The sequence below is a fragment of the Odontesthes bonariensis genome, chromosome 12 (genome assembly GCF_027942865.1).
Source record: "Odontesthes bonariensis isolate fOdoBon6 chromosome 12, fOdoBon6.hap1, whole genome shotgun sequence".
Lineage (NCBI taxonomy): Eukaryota > Metazoa > Chordata > Actinopteri > Atheriniformes > Atherinopsidae > Odontesthes > Odontesthes bonariensis.
Genome location: NC_134517.1, coordinates 14,894,880 through 14,904,932, shown reverse-complemented (window position 1 = coordinate 14,904,932; position 10,053 = coordinate 14,894,880). Strand labels below are relative to the sequence as shown.

Below are 10,053 nucleotides of genomic sequence, written 5' to 3'. Positions count from 1 at the left end.
GATCAGGTTGTCCTGCGTCAGCTGGATGTTGTATCCTAATAAAATACCTAAATAATGACTAACTGATTCATTTAAAAAATTTGACCTGCCATACTCTATGACTAAAACTATTTGATTTTTCTTTCTAATCAATATGTATTCATACTGAAGAGAATGTATGTCTTTATTATGCTTTCACGGTAATGGATTCACTGCAAATGCAGACACAACACCCTCTCAACCACATTCTGTAATAAAGCAACAAACCTTTGATGAACCTTGCAGGAGAACCTGAACACAACACAGGAGGGAAATACAGGTAGAGTATCTAATTTGGCCCTTCAACTGCAAAGTCAGACTCAAAACACATTTAACCAAAGCTTTTAGAGTCAGAATCTTTTCTGTCTTAGAAATAAATTAAGGTTGACATTGCACACATCCAAAATTATATGCTCCAATTGGTGCCTAACATTATTCACTTTTCACGTGGAGAATATCTGTATTTGAAGCGTGGACAAAATTGATCTAAGTAATTTGGGGTATACAAGATACACAACTGGATGAAACAAGTATAACCCCACATATGAAAAGGTTGCATATACTATAAACTAATCTTTTATTCATAATAATACATATAACATATTGAAAGTGGGACTTTTTACTTTTTGTGTGCTCTGTATGAACTGGACTAATTTGGAACTTTATTAATTGCATTCAATTGGATTACGATCCCATCATAAATTAATTGGATTAGAATTTGCTTGAATTGGACCGTATCTTTGAAGTGTTTTGAGGCGACACATGTTGTGATTTGGTGCTACATAAATAAAACTGACCTGAATTTAACTGAATTAAATCTTTCAATGATGTCATGCGCTAACGATGACGGAATATTCAGATTGCACAATTTTTTGTTGAGGAACAGTAATCTGAAATTGCTTCACAAATTGTAGGTTCAGTTTTTTCAGGTTGTTAGACCTCTGCCCATCTTTACCTTTGAGATATTCTACCATTCTAAAGTGCCCTTTTATTTAGAACTTATCATGTTTCTGACCTGCTGTCAATTAATCTAACTAGCTGTAACATATTCCTCCAGCTGTTTCTTATTAGTCCCACTTACTTTTTCATCCTACTAGTTGCTCCTGTCACAACCTGTTTGGGATGTGTTATGCCGTCAAATTAAAGATTTTTTTTTTTTTGATAGAATCGAAAAAAGTATGGCTTTTAACTTTTGATATGTTTTACATGTTCCATTGTGAATTGTTTTTGTCAGATAAGCAGAAATAATGAGACAGAAAGAAATATTTAAATTATTTTTTCTTTTTTTAATTTGTCTTTTTTTATTTGTTTTCAGCAAACTTACAAGCCAGTAAGCAATGAGCTGAAATGATCAGAAGAGATTGAATCGTCAAGAAACAGTATAGTATAATTGTGGGGCAAAATTAAAAACGAGATTATATTCAAGATGACACATTTGAGTATAATAGCTCTGCATTCGTCTCGGTATCCTGGAGTCAGTTGGTCCGGTATCATTCTGTACTCAACTTTACTCGAGCTTTAGTCTCATAACTCATTCCAGTGTTATGTAACAGTGCTGTGGGTCGTTTTTAACCTGTAAAGACTGCAGCTTTCATTATTTATACCCTTCATAGTACAGATCTTGGTAGAATATTGGCTTGTATGGTATTGTGTATTAAAGTGGGGGAAACTTCCTGCATTCAGTGCAGCATGTGTGCATCAAAACCATCACGAAAAAGACCCCCTTTCAGATGGTGAAAGCCAATTTTTGTGTCAAAGCAACTGTCCCTGTGTAGCTCAGCAGCTTTAATGGAGCGGCACAACTGAGAGTGCAGTGCCTTACCTAGTCTACCATCCATTAGCAGGAAATTGTGTTGACTTTAAAACAGCTTTCTATACATCAAGCGAGCAGGCTTTTTTAGATTTTGTGTGTTAAGCTTTGGAAGGGGGGGTTGCATGGGGACTGGTTTTATTTTGAGATTTTTCTCAGATAAAGTGCAGAAAAGGGAGTAAGTACAGCTATGACTTTTAACATCTCAAACATGCATTGTCAACACCATATGCTGCATTTTCTGATTTTATCAAAATCTTCAAAAAATACTCAAGAGAAACAGTTGAAAAGGACCATCTCTAAGTTCACTGAGTACATATGCTCTAAACACGTCACTGATGAAGGCCACTGAGTGCATGTGTTCCAACCAGAGGTAGCATATAGTCAAATAAGGAGATTCGGAGGAAAATACATTCCAAAGGTGTGAAGTCCATATACATTGTCTCTTGGCTATATGCCTGGAGAAGGAGAGACCTGGAGCATCTCCACCATATAGGGATAAATTAACACCCATAAAAAGGAGTTTCACACTCTGAAAGACAGAGAGATTTCATTCGAACAATTGGGCTACTCTCTCCAGACTTGATGCATCTTTTCTGTAAATTTGAGACGGACCTGACGAATGCAATAAAGGTTTCTATGTTCGATTAAGTCCGTGTCAGCAGAGTTCTTCATCATTCATCTCCACATCGACTCGGCGACAATCCCTCTTATTTACTACAATGCAACTCCTAAAGAAGTTAGCAGTGTACCTAGAGGTGTCTCTAAAGCCTCTTTCTATTTAAAAAAAAGTCAGGGTAGTGTTGGTAAAGGCTGTTCAACACTAATCTGACAGGGGATCACTGTGTGTGGACAAAAGAGCTTTTAAAGGTGAACGGATGAAGAGAAACATGATGCATTTGAGCACAATAACTAGATAATTATTGATGTAAGAAGGTGACAAAAATGACTTTGGCTGGAATGATGACTACTGTGAATTGGAGAAAACAGTGTACATTTTTGATAACAGAAGTCCTTCATTGCGGGTGTCTCTTAACAAGCAGCCAATATGATGCAGCCACCTCTAAACAGGGTCTTCCACTGGGACCTGTTACTATAGTCACAACCATCAACACGGATTAAAACTTGACCTTGGGGAGATTCACACCCTCTTCCTGCTTATCTTACTAAGGCTCAGGCCACAGGTGTAGACAAGAAAATAAAAGGAATATGACCTAAGTGGGAACTCATAGTATTTGTCTCAATCAGCAGAGACAGGTGGCTGACGAGGAAGATATTCTTTTCATTTGGATAACACAATTTTAAAACAACAATGAATGTGATAAATTTTAAATTATTAAATTGGATAGCTCATAAATGCAAAGGAATGAAATATTTAAACTTATTTAAGCAAACTTAATGTACAAACACAGTCGTTTTTTTGATCCTGTTTCTTTCATGGTGATTGTGCTGTACACATTACATAACAACTGCACATCCTGGGAAAAACACCACACCTATGTACGAACATACACAGTTTCTGTTATGTTCATACGAGTAGCAGATCTTACAGTACTTCATCGGTCCCAAAGGGACCGTCTTGCTCTGCACCTTTTCCCACAACGGTGCAATGGAAGATCCACCACTGAGACTTCCTGGAACTGGTATCATCCCCTGCCGTTTAAAACAGGAGATGAAAACAAGCCTCATTAAATGCACCATCGTCACCCTTCTTAATTAATGAGGAACTTGCAGTGCTTATAAGAAGTATGTCACCTTTCCGTGCATTTCCCTTTGAGCTCATGCAGTAAAAATGGATGTAAATTATGATTTGTGACACTGATCATTGGGAAAAAAATCTTTGAAGTCCATATGAAAACTGATTTATCACGAATATTCTAAAACTACTCCATAAAGAGTTTATGCCAAGTGTTCTGAAAGCACCACTGAGAGAGCATGAGAGAGCAACCTTATTTTTTTGTGTGAGAAAACCACGTCGTAGTCAGGCCCCTTGGAGACTGGACACAAGGTTCTGTGCATTCAACATTTGTTTTTATGTTTGAAATCACTGTTCTCCAATTGTATGCGAGGCTCTTCTGCAAAACTAAACACTCTATGTTGACCAAAGCTGTCTACGTTAGGACGGATGGTTTTACATCTCTTGCCAGGGAAACCTAACAATATATAGCTACACTTTATATGGTCTTATGCAGCCAAACTGTTCATTCGGGTCACACTCACAGACACAGATATTCACTTCAGGTTGAGATGAAGCTGAAATCAAATGAAAGTTTGTCCAAGTAACTGACACAGGACAGTTAGGAAAAGAATTATCCAGAGGCACTGTTTTATTCCTCACAGCATTTCACATCCATCCCATCAACAAACTTCCTCTTATACAACAAAATAACAAATGGGACCAGAAATGTTTTATTGCATATAATTCATTCATGAGAATGCCTCTGCATTAAGGCATGACTGTGCTAGGAGGGATGGGTGATTAATTCGCAACTGAGTGCATCTGTGGGGAGATGTCAGAAATAAGGCTTCGCCCTCAGCCACGGAGGCTTCAGAACTCCTAAAATCTTAGATAACCGAGTTGTGGTGTAACATACGTGGAATTATTCATTTAGATGTTTCTTCTATTTTATGAATTCTTCGTGGATAGTTGCACAAGCTTTGCATTCGTGGGGTGTGCATGTCAGAGACAGGATAAGCCACAAAACACAAAAATGTAAAAATAGTGCAGGAGAAAGGGTGGTAATCATTTTTTTTTACAGTTTAATGTGTTATGGCTTATTCTGGTATACAATATGATTTATTAATGGTAGTGACACTTCCAGGTTGTAGAGAACTCCAGGCAGTAGGGGGAAGTGTTGTAATATAGATGTTCATTCATGAAGTCATAGCACCTAAATGGGATTCATTCATCAAATATTTGATATGATTCTCACAGCATAGTATGAAAGGGTCTTAGAACATAAATCAACTTCCACGATCTCTTCTTTTTTCCCAAACCTTTTTTAATCATCGTCAGGCATCAGCTAAAAGCTGTAGCAGTGCTTGTGGAGTGTATACTGTTATTGAGGTCTGTATGCAGCAAGTGGGACAACAGTTTCTCACTCATTAAGGGCAGTCGGTATGTGGTCGACTTCAGTTCATTTTCCGCTTTGAACTGCGTGAAACGATGTCCCCACGCGGCAGCTCATTTTAACTGTCGCTCGCTCCACGGTCTCCTCACTAGTTAGTCCATCTTCACATGCCTCTGTGTGTTTCTCTGTGTGTAACTTATTAAACAAGCGCGTCGTTTGAAAACAATTCATCTCCGTTCTCTCAAGCTGGCGCCATGGCAACCATGATAGAAAACAGATTTCAATATCCCGTCTCAGGTCAACCGGTGGGTACACAGTCTTGAAAAGACTGTTGTCAACACTCCCAAGACATCTGGAGACTCCGGGGTGAGTTAAATGACCAAGCATACATTTGTTTGTGTGTGTGTGTGTGTGTGTGTATGTGTGTGTATACGTGCTACATATGTGTGCCTGTAACATTTTTATCACGTTTTTAAACCTTTGTGGCACTTGTTTGTCATGTTCCTTGCCATTTTCATGTCTCTGGGTCAATAGCACTAATGTTACTGGGACAGCTCAACCCTTCTTCATTACAAATATCTGAACTATAGCGCGTTGTTTTTCCAATAAAAACACAGAACTTTTTGCCCACCAGTCAAGTTGTTGTCGTTTAGATCCCTGCCTCCGTTATCCAAACCGCGAACCACTGTTAGGTACCTGTTTGGCTGCAGACAAGATGGCGGAAAACTGGGGTACCGTTACCAGGCGCACTGTCACAGGAAATAGAATCAACATTTACCGGAAGTAATATTTTGTTTTAGACAAAAAGGTAAAATAGCCCAACAGTTTCGAATAAGGAAACTTAGAAATGTTCTTATGGAATAGAATAGAAAAATACTTTATTCATCCCCCAGTGGGGGAAATTCAGAATTAGTCAAGTAGTTAATTTTTTTTCTTTTAAATATTTACAATGATTGTATATTAGAACAATAATAACAATAATAATGATAATGATAAAATAATACATAAATAAATAAATAATTTTGAGAAAAACATGTCAGCAGTCACTGTTAAAAAGCCTTATGGCAAAGGGCCTCCTGAACCTTTGAGATGAGATTCTCACTGCAGCTGCTCCTCTGTCCTGCCAGGATGCTGTGGTGAGGATGTTTATTGTTCTCCAAAACAGAATACAATTTCCTCCTCTTCTGTTGCTCCACCACAGCACTGAGAGGGTCCAGCCTTCTGCCTACAACAGAACCAGCCTTTTTCACCAGTTTGTCCAGGCGCCTACAGTTTCTGTCTGTAGTGCAACTCCCCCAGCAGACAACAGCATAGAACAGTGCACTCTCAGTGACAATGTGATAAAACATGCATATCATATCACTGCAGACATTGAAGGACCTGAGCCGTCTCAGGAAGAAGAGACGGCTCTGGCCCCTCCTGTACACTGCTTCTTGGCAGACCACTCCAGTTTATTATCCAGCACCACCCCCAGGTATTTGCAGGTCTGAACAGTCTCTATCTCCCCTCCATCAATGCAGACTGACTGGTATGCAGTTTTAAATCTCCTGAAGTCCACCACCAGCTCTTTGGTCTTGGTGGTGTTCAGGAGAAGACAGTTCTATTTGGTCCAGCCATTGAAGGACTCCACAAGGTCCCTGTACTCCTTCTCCTGTCCACCGCGCACACATGCCACAACAGCCGTATCATCAGAATACTTCTGTATGTGGCAGAAGAAAAGGAGCCAAAACAGCACCCTACGGAGCCCCAGTACTGCATTCCAGTGTTCCAGAAACACATCTCCCCATCCTGACATACTGTGGTCTGGCAGTCAGATAGTCTAGAAATAATTATAAATATATTTTTTTAACAGGTTCAATAAGCTATGACTGAGTGGAAGACCCTCTGAGATACAGATGAAAGTTAGCGACCCATAGCACTATAATTGCAATTTCTTTCTTTTTTTGGTTGGAGGTCGAAAGTCAAATTAACCAGTGATTATTTGAATGTAAACATATTTGTTTGAGGTTCTAGAATAGACTGTATTTAATAAATGGAAGTATGTCACTATGAAATCACCAGTTGGTTTGTAAACTGACATTTTGAAACCTAGCGATCAGCATTTGGAAGCAGCCTTGTATTTATTTATGAAGTCAGAAGTGACCATATTTGAACAAGAGGACAGAGTTTGACGATGTTCCTTGAAACTGATTGGACTAAAAAAAAAAAACAACAACAAAGAAAAAAAATGAATACTTACAAAGTCTAAGTTGTGAGCAGGTTTCATGGATAGTGATTAGGCCAGCAGTTCAGATGGACTGTTGGAACTTCCTTGAATCTCAACCATGAGCGCATAACCCCTTAAATCATCCTACAATGTGTGAGAAGCTTGTACTTCTGCAGCTTTATTTGACGTTTTGTCTTTACAGGGTCCTGATGCATCATCGGGCATATCAATCCCTGCTTCCCTGTGCAAACAAATATTTGCAGATGAAATGGGATAAGGCTTCACATAGTTTACACAGAAGGAAGGTCAGTAGAAACACGTGTTTGTTCTTTTCTAGTGGCGTAATGACTTTATCATACTTATTTGTCACTAAATGTTTTGTTGTACCAACAATCTTTTTAAATGAACCCTCTCCACCCTGTTAGGCAGAAATTAGTTCTATCATTGTTCACGTCTTCGGACAAAACTGTGTGTGCATTTTTTTTCTCCCAAGGTGAAATTTGCTAAAGGTGGAACTGACATGTCTCCTCCCAGTACCTTTGGTTCACTGGACAGCAGGTCACAGAAACTAAAGGTTAGTCCTTGAATTGGAAATCATAACAAAGAATAACACCAAAGTACACACATCATTTTCAGTTTCCATCATACAACACAGTATTGTTAAACACAAATGCCGTTAGACCAGGAGCTGAAGAGGAAAGTTCAGCTTTTAATGAACCAACACCCAACCGACTCCATGCCCTCTTCTAGAGTTTTCAGTGCACATGGGCACCATATGCCAAACCAGTCTTGTCAACCTTTGTGGACTTGGAGAAAACAGTCCATCCTGGAAAAAACACCACACATATGTACGAACATACACAGTTTCTGTTATGTTCATAAGAGTAGCAGATCTTACAGTACTTCAACAGGATGGACTGTTTATCACATATTCTGTTTGTATCCTTTACGGACTGAATTTTCAAAAATTGAATTAAAGCTGCAGTCTGCAACTCTTTTTCAAGCATAATGCCTGGAACTGTCCGGGGATTCTGAAAGTAGTACATTAAATACCCCAATACAAAAAAAAAGAGTTCTCTAGGTCCCCTATATGTCCCGCTAGGTCCCTCCAAAGCCAGCAGGTTTGTTTACAAAATTGCAGACCGGACCGGTAAAAGGTAACCAATCAGGTTACGAGCTGGGCTCTGCTGCCTGTCAATCACCGATTGTGCACGCGCGATACAAGGTAGGCTCGTCCCCACGCTTATTTATCTAGACTATTGAACTTCATTACGGGCTAGTCTACTTACTGTGTCTTCCATGATCGCAAATGACAGGTGAGTTGATGAATGAGGAGTCGTGTAAGCGCATCTGGCGTGCACGTCTACGTGCACGAGTTCTCATGTGTTTTGATGGGGCGGGACAGGAAGTTGAATAACTTTTTATTTTTCGGTTAAAAAATAAGCATTTCTTGCATTTTGCGACTACGGAGGTCACCGTTTTCAACTTCAAGCGTTCTGATAGATCATGTAAACTCTTAAAATGCCAAAAAGTAGGACTTTACGTATGACAACAACAAATCCTGCAGACTGCAGCTTTAAAAATGTTTTGTATTTTCAAATACTGCATTTACTTTTCAAAATTTTTAAAGAAGGGGGAAAACTTCTTTAAATCATCAATTACTCAATTACAAGTGCAGTGATAATTGCATCACTGCCATTTGACAAACGTAGTCTAATTGGCTTCATCGAGCTGGAAAGTTTTGCTGCTCAGCGATAAGAATTTACACCTCCAAGTTTACCTCCACGGTTCTCAGCTACAAAGGGATAGATGCATTCTCTGTGATGGTTGTGAGCTCAAGTGGAGGAGTTTTAAGTATCACAAGGTCTTGTTAATGAGTGAGGGAACAACTGAGCATTGTGATCAGTGTGATGTCTGTAGTGATGCGCTTGCTGTAACAGTCTGTCATGGGCAAGAGTACACTGAGCCAGAAGTCAAAATTGATGATTTACCCATTACATTATCTACCTATCCTTGCTTATGGTCACAAGTTTTAGGTGGTGACTGAAACAATGAGATTGCAGATAATAGAGGCTGAAATGGAATTAAACAAAATGCTGAGACCGCTTTTGATAATATGTTTGTCTTCCAAGGAAAAACGACAACATGAGGCGCTCCTTATTAAAAAGGAGAATGAAATAACCCTATTTCATCTGCACCACTGCAATAATTATTATAATTTAAGAAGATGGCAGGAAGACTGGGCCAAAACTGTTGAGGTGATGGACAGGATTGCACGTTATCCACGGGGGAAAGTAAAAGAACATAAGGTGTTATGCTTTTATTATTTTTACTTGAATATTTCATTATGTTTGAATTGTATTGTATCTTTCTGATGCATATTATTATTTAACAATCCAAATACTCAATTCTATGTGTCACTACCAGGGACGAGACAAACCCAGCAAGATCAGCGGAGGTAGTGATAAAAAACAAAAACTAAGTCCTGGCGTAACCACAAACAGGTCTGCGAGCAGCGGGACAAATGACAGAAGAGATGAAACCGGAAAAGAAACAATGACACACAATGAGTCAGCTGCACAGCTTGTACCTAAACCAAAGGAATCCATCTCAGCTGAGAATTCTGCTTCATCTGTCAACAGTCAAAATACAGCAACTCCTTCTGCTCAACAGTCCTGCAGTCCTGAGACATCCACAATGTCCAGCACTCCTCATACAACAAGCACTGTCAAACTAGAAACCTCAAGTACAGAGGAAGGATGAATTACCACGTTGTTTCAGCAAAGTTACCTTTCCTTCTGTTATCACTTGTGATTTGTTCCTTTGATAACAACGGATAAAGAACAAATAAAGGGATGAAAATGCATTGTGATTGTTTTCATAATTATGAAAGCTAGACATCATTCAAAATCGAAACACGACTGGGAAAGCGGAACGTTAGACCTGAG

At 39.1% G+C, this 10,053-nt stretch overlaps 1 long non-coding RNA gene across 1 annotated transcript; it reads left to right on the top strand.

The window, feature by feature from the left end:
• The first annotated feature begins 4,863 nt into the window (after positions 1-4,863).
• LOC142396114 (uncharacterized) lies at positions 4,864-9,955 on the top strand. The gene is made up of 5 exons (XR_012772510.1): positions 4,864-5,265; positions 7,308-7,410; positions 7,599-7,679; positions 9,238-9,414; positions 9,533-9,955. It is a non-coding gene; the product is annotated as an uncharacterized LOC142396114 (long non-coding RNA).
• The last annotated feature ends 98 nt before the right edge of the window (positions 9,956-10,053 follow it).